Source organism: Cibotium barometz, chromosome 29 (assembly GCF_041138505.1).
Source record: "Cibotium barometz isolate CiBa-2024 chromosome 29, ASM4113850v1, whole genome shotgun sequence".
Taxonomy (NCBI): domain Eukaryota; kingdom Viridiplantae; phylum Streptophyta; class Polypodiopsida; order Cyatheales; family Cibotiaceae; genus Cibotium; species Cibotium barometz.
Genome location: NC_141074.1, coordinates 44,227,801 through 44,235,695, shown reverse-complemented (window position 1 = coordinate 44,235,695; position 7,895 = coordinate 44,227,801).

Genomic DNA, 7,895 nt, shown 5'->3' with positions numbered 1-7,895 from the left:
CAAACGAACACCGTTGTTTTTATAGTAATTTTTTTTCTTCCTTATTATATTATAATGTATTTTATTAGTTGGTAAGTCTTAAAGGTCTTGCATTCACTTCTTTGCTATATTTATTTGAGAGAGCCTCATGGCTTTTGTAAAATCCTAACATCCATTAAACAAATCTCATTTTCAAAAAAGGGACTAGGTAGGATACAAAAGGGACTATTTGATTCGCATAAAGGACTCGTGAATTTGAATGAAGTCCTGCTTGCTTGCAGGAATACAAGATACAACACCCATACAAACCTTCCACATAAAATATCTTGACCTCTGATGGAGGGGGTTCACCCCAACAGCCTTCCATCCTTGATCCTAGCATTTTTGAAGAGTTCATCCTCCAAATTCTATTGTGGTAAGCCCCATTCTCTTCCCTCTCATCAGCTTGAGGTACAAACTTTTGGTTTGAGGTTTCATGATAGGGGTTCCTCCCCTAGAGACCACTGCCAAAGTAGCAACAACTATTGTTTACATTATGAATATGAGCCCCCACTACAGCACTTGTTCATGGTATGATGCATCATGAACAGAAGTTTATATGCATAAAATCAAGTGTGTCACTTAAAAGTGTTTGGGTGTATTGCATTTATGCATGTTTCCCATGAAACAAGAACCAAGTTGGATCCAAAGGCAGAGAAATGCATTCATTGGTTATGCCTTAGATCAAAAAGGTTATAGATATTATAACCCTACCACTCGTGAGATGCAAGTAAGTAGAGATGTTTTTTTAATGAGATGGTATGCACCAATAAAGGCAACAGAAGATGTAGATATAAGAACTAATGATGCTACCCCACATGTAGAGCAGAAACCACGAGTGCTTAGTAGACTTGGAGAGTCTTCTAGTAGTAGATCCAGTGTTAGTCCATGGTTGGCAGGTTAAGAACAGATGTAGGTACACAGGTATCATGCAAGGAAAGAAAAAGGTAGATCAACCTTTTCCCTCATGTGTCAAATGTGAATGGTGACTCTAGTGGCTCTTAGTAGAGCCTTGATGAGGAGCTTGGCATTTCGTTAGTGGTACTCTTGGTGCAAGGAGAACTAAGGATGAGAATACCTAACAATGATCTAGGTGTATGCAGGTCTTCGAGGGTTAGGCACCCTGTTGATAGGTTGAGATATGATGGATATACAACCCATCATTTGCTTACATGGTGGTTAAAGCAATGAATTGTATCTAAATGCAACATGGGAATTAGTGCCTTTATCGAAAGAAAAGGAGGTAATTGGGTGTATAAAGTCAAGCATAACTTAGATGGATCAGTGAGCTGGTATAAGGCAAGATTGGTATTCACAGACCTATGGTATTGACTATGATAAGACATTCAGCCCAATTGCAAGAATGGTAATTGTGAGAGCTGTTATTGCTATGGCTATAAACGAAGAGTTGGATAGACATAAAGAATGCTTTGTTGCATGATAATTTACAAGAAGAAGTATACATGATGCAGCCACCAAGTTATGAAAGTAATGCATACCCAAATTTTGTGTGTAGGTTATGCAAAGCGTTATATGGCTTAAAGTAGGCACCCAGAGCATGGTCAAACAAGATCGAGGAGTATCTTGTTACCATTAGATTTTAGATATCTAGTGTAGATTTTTCACTTTTAGTCATTTATGTGGATGACTTGATTATCACTAGTGATAGTGATGTTGAGGTACGTGATGTCAAGGTACTTTTGAAGCAGAAGTTTGAGTGGAGGATTTGGGTGAGCTATAATATTTCTTGGGTATAGATGTGGTGAGCTCACCTCATGGCAATTTGTTGTTACACTATGTCCAAGTATAGTATGATTGGCTATAAGCCTATTTCAGTGTCATTGAAGCAAAACACAACCCTTTTCATACATATAAGTGAGCTTTTGGAGGACCCCACTGTGTATAGGTGCATAGTGGGTAGCTTGATCTATGTGATCATTACTAGACTAGATTTGAGCTACGCTACTGGACTTATGAGTCAGTTTATGTAGGTCCCCAAGAAGCCACACTTGGATGCAACTATACGAATTCTCAAGTATATAAAGTCCATAGTTGATTATGGACTTTTCTATGAGGCTGGCATAGAGATATAGCTACATGGGTACACAGATCTTGATTGGGCTGGTAGATCTCCAGCAGTGTCACAGACACTATAGGAGATCTACTAGCGGCTTTATGTTTTCTTTTGGGAGTGTTGCTATGAGTTGGAGCAACAAGAAATAGCTGACAATTGCCTTGTCAAGTACAGAGGCAGGGTATAGGGATGTTACTATGACAACTTGTCAGGTAGCTTGGTTTCAAAAGCTACTTGGTGATATGGGTGAGCCCATATATAGGGCTGTTGTCATTTATTTGACAACATGAGCAGTGTAATGAAGTAGTAGGTTTGGGTGCACATGCACATGGGGAATGGGGCTTGGGTACTTGGGCTTAGGGACATTTACATGTGTACCTTTAGGGGACCCTATATGAAGCATAGGGATGATGGACATTGTATCTTTTTTTGATCATTATACTTTTTGATATCTTTTAATATTGGTCATCTCATGACTCTTAGAGCCTCATGGCTTTCAACCTAGGCCTATGGAAGGCTGTTTCCATCCTCTTAGTGGGAGGTTATCTCACTTAGGCATCATGGCCATTATATGAGATTATTCTTAATCTTGTATTAATCCATGATGATTTGTCCCTAATCTGAGCTTTATGATTCACTCCATTCCAATTGGTATCATAGCTCTTGGCTTAGATCCCTAGGATTAGAGCCTTTGGCTTAGGTCTTTGCTTAGGGAGTGATTAGTGTTAGTCATTTTCGAAATTGATTTTTACATAGTTTTCAGATTTGCTAATTTCTTGTTTGACAGGATTAGCAAAGAGATTTTTGTTAATCATTTTTGAATTTGTATTAAACACTATTTTCTGAACCCTAACCCAGTTATAGTTTGGTTCTTGATCTTCTAGATCTTGATTTTCGTGATTTTCGAATTAGGGTTTACAAAGATTTTAGCAACCAAAATTAAGAGATTTTCTGGCATTATCCTGCTTAAAGAGCTTACAGTTCCAATTATTAATCCATTAAGCCTCTATTTCTGTTCTATTTTCCCCAAAATCTTGGAGTTCTTGGAGCATATTTACAAGAAGATGGTTTCTTAAGCAGTTTTGCAAAAAATTTCATTGCAGCTTGAAAGATTGCTGTGAAGTTTTTAGATTTCTGTGCAGATTATTGTGCAGAGTGCAGATTGCTGTGTAGAATAGAATTCTAGTGCAGATTATTATAACAGTTGTGCAGATTCTGTGCAAAAAATTGAAGATTAATCCCCAGTTCATTGAAGTTTGTGCAGTTTCTTGAAGTTTCTGCAAAAGTTTTATGTAACTGTGCAGAGTTCCTTGAAACAGTGACAGTTAATGCAAAGATTATGAAGAAAATCCATAAAGATTATCAAGAAAATAGTACAGAGTGAAGAACTTAAGTGTTTAAAACAAGATTGGTGCAAAACTTTACATCAGTAAAGTGATCTTTACCCTAAACTTCATTCTATTCTTGATTTTTTTTTTGTTTTTGTGCAAGAAAAAGTGTTCAGCAAGTTGATATTGGCAAGAAAGTTCAAAGATATAGCAATCCCTCTCAGAATTGAACTGAGATCATTGGCAAGCCAATGTGTTACCATTTACACCAAGGGATTCTACTGCTATACAAGAATTGACAGATCTTGCTAGATATCCAGCAAACAAGCCAAATAGTTGTGAATGTTGAATACAGGTGTAGTTGGCTCCGTGATGTTGAATACAGGTGTAGCTGGTGGGCGACAGTTAGTGCAAGCAGCGTTCATTACACGTATCACATATTCAGCGTAGACATCACTCACAACAGATTCAGCGCAGCTGGGGTCCAGCGTTTCAACGTCAGGCGCATTTGGGCGTTTGCAGATACCTTAGCTGGGCATTGCAGAACAACACGACCAGCACTACAGAAACTACAAGCAACCAGCAAAACCAGCACTACAGAAACTACAAGCAACCAGTAGAGAATGGAAGCTCAGCTAACGTGATCACAGAGCTTGAAAGCACTAGCATCATAGAGCTTTGCAGCTCTCAGCCTTCTTCAGAAGATTGCAGCTTTCAACAAGCAGTTGTGAGTGTTGTGTGGGATAGTTGTGAGTGTTGTGTGGGATGAAGAATAAGTGTGAGAGGGAGAAAGAAGAACGTATAGTCACCTTTTGATTAAACCCGATTCTTACTTACATCTCCACCCTCCATCTACTTTACATCTTAACCCTTCATTCCTTTTTCACATTAGCCTGTCTTGCCCATACAAATCCCATTAGATCCCTTGGCCATTTACACTCCAACCCTTAATCTTTTGACCATTCCACACCCCAACCTTTGGATTCTTTGGCCATTCTACATTTTGACCCTTGCCACACCTTGTTTGTGCTAGTGGTAGTTCCCACACATGTTAGTATACCATTGAGTTAGAGGTGTTCACATGCGATGATGGAGTTCGTCATCATGCCATGAGTTTATGGGGATAGTTTGTGTGTAGTGTGGGCATATTGGGTGATTATTCACACGTGTGAGGTGTGTCACACATGTTGGTGCTTTTATTTGAGCTTGTTCATATGTTTTGAGCCTCATGGAGGTGGTTAGTGCACACTTTGGGCCATTTTAGTGTATTTTGGGCGTTCGCGTGCACACTTTGGGCCATTTTGGTATATTTTGGGCGTTCACGTGCACATTTTAGGCCATTTGGTGTATTTTGGGCATTCACACGTGCATTTTAGGCCTTGTTCATGCACGGTTCGTCATTTTGAGCACATTGGTGCTTTTCCACATGCAATGTAGGATTCTTGAGCACATTTATTGGTGTTTCCACACTTTCGGGCCTTGGCGGGATGACATGAGTTCCCATTACTATTTCTACCCTGCCTATGATCGTCATGCTACCCACCATCTTCGTCGTCTCGACATCACTATGTCTCCATCCCAGACCATGATTGTGCGATATCTGCTCGTATCCTATCATTATGGCTTCATCGTCGTTATCTTGATTTGCCATTTCAAGTGAGAAGTTACATATCATTTGCCGAGTTCATTTGGCATATTGCGGCTTTGACCTCTGGATCCTTCTTCACCGACATCATGTTATGATGATAGATCATATTCATGTCACATATGGATGTTTGAGCTTCAGATGTTATTACCTTGCCAATGTAGACATTTATTTGATGAGGAGGATGTTGGTGCTAGATGGTCTAGACATTCTATACATGGTGATTTTGTTGAGGATCTATGTGGATATCTTTACATGGATGGTTCGACATTAATTGCATGAGAGGATGTATATGGGGATTTGATTGAGTACCCTACAGTTGTGAGCAGAGATGATTATATACTTGAGGATGGGTATCATTATGACATGCATTTAGTGGATGATGAGGAGGATGACGATGATCATCATGTTGATGATGATATTGATGTTGATACTTGTACACATGGTCATGGTCATACACGTACATGTGATGATATTGATGTATCACACCCACATACCTATGATGATGTATCGTGCACACACACGCATGATGATATTGATGTATCACACACACATACATGATGATAGTGATACACGTGTACATGATGCCACTGATACATATGTACATGATGATAATGTATGTGATAGTGATAGTGAGAGTGATGTGTGTGAGTCAAATCATGTGGGCATGATCTTCATGGGAGAGATGGCAACGAGCACATCGAGCATTACGAGTATCATAGAGCTACCTATCTCTATTTCTAGTGATCATAGGGATACATTAGATGACCATAGTGATGCATTCCATGATCTTGATGGGCATTTGACTAGTCATGATCATTCGGCTAGTCGTACATCTTTAGTCACACATGGGATTGACACTTCACATGTCATTGAGCACATCATAGACCATGAGGAGCATAGACCCGAGGTTCTAGAATTAGATATGTTGGGCTACTCCTCTAGATTTTTTACATGTGGAGAGATTTTGGATACGACCACTACTCCTAGTTTTCATAGCATTCCTAGCAGCATTAGAGTGGATTGAGCTGTGGTGATTGAGTACTCAGGGATAGTGCATGAGAGTAGTGATGAGTTCATAGAGGTGAGACATCGTAGGAGTATGCATATTGATCATATTTTTAGCATATCCTATGACATTGACTTTGAGAGTTTTACAGTTGATCTAGGTATTTCCTTAGATCCAGTACTATTGGAGATTGATCTAACATGGGATTTAGGTCATATAGGGACACCAGTGATGGAGTTGGTCTATACCTTTGACGATGACCTTAGTGACCTTGGAGATTCCATTGATAGTGAGTTGACTGATACCACTTTTACCTCTTGTGTAGACACTTGGTCAGTGTTTAGTGATGACGATCTTTATGATGATTCAGCTTCTACTTTAGAGGATCACATACATATAGAGTGTCATACACATGGAGATATTGTGCATGGGTCGGATCATACTCATACATACATAGATATGGTGGATCATGCTTTTAACTTCTGGAGTGATGCTACATATGACGGAGGCATGAGTTTACATTTGACTCTACTTGAGGCCGACCTTGAGTTATGTTCATTTGGCTCCTTCGGATATTGGCACGATCATGTGTTCTTTGGAGTCAGGACATTTTTCTTTGGATGCATTCTTTGCCATTTGAGGAGCATAGTTTGTGGATATGTGGCTTGACATTCAGGTGCATCTACGTCATATTCTGGTCTTGGCAGACATGATGATTCTTTTGTGCCAAGACCACTTGACATTTTGGCCAGGAGTTTTGAGCTTCTTCGGCGGATACCTTTCATGCCAGATTCACAGTGTGGTCATGAGGAGGAGATTATGAGTTTTCCTTTTGATCATCCTGGTACTACTATCTCTTTGGAGTCGAGTTCTTCTTTTGATCCAGGAGCTACTACCATTCTAGCTTCGACATTTTAGGGTATATACTATACATATCCCTTTGATCCTAGAGGACATTCAACTAGATTCGTCATCGACAATGGTTCTTTATCTACTCCACTTGCACCAGATTATCATGGAGCCATTGCCTTGGATTTTGTATGCCTCGAATTTCCATTTGATCCACGAGGTTGCATATATAGCCTCGTCATCGGATGGGAGTCCTCTATCCTTTTCTATTTAATCCAGGGGGGTCATATGATTCACGCACAGGTCTTCCGCTACATTCAGTCATCATGGATGTGATTTTTTTGGCTTTTGTACATAGCCACTTGTATATGTTTTCTTTGGGCATGACCACCCTTTGATTTCGAGGACGAAATCATTGTAGAAGGAGATGGTTTGTAATGAAGTAGTAGGTTTGGGTGCACATGCACATGGGGAATGGGGCCCAGGCACTTGGGCTTAGGGACATTTACATGTATACCTTTAGGGGACCCTATATGAAGCATAGGGATGATGGACATTGTACCTTTTTTTATCATTATAATTTTTGATATCTTTGCGGGTTAAGGACCTTGGTGCAGTATAGGTCATTAAAGTTCTTCATTTTTAGTCACATCTCCATGGTGGTTAGGCATGTGGGGCCATCAATGTAGGGGGAATTGTAGGTGGGCCCTTTTTCTAACATGCATAGAAACTTGTGCCAGGACCACCATCTTTTAATTAGCACATGTACTTGGGGTCAATGTAGACTTCTCTAGATGTGGCCATGTCTTTCTGCCACATTCGGCTGAGGAGATAGGATGTGTGCCACTAGTGTTGGACTCCTATGTGACCCAGGGTTGGGTAGTCCCTAGGATCAACAAAGTGCCTTTCTAGTTTGATGTGCCATGGGTGGTTGATCTTTAACTAGGCAAATAGATGATCCATGTGTTGATT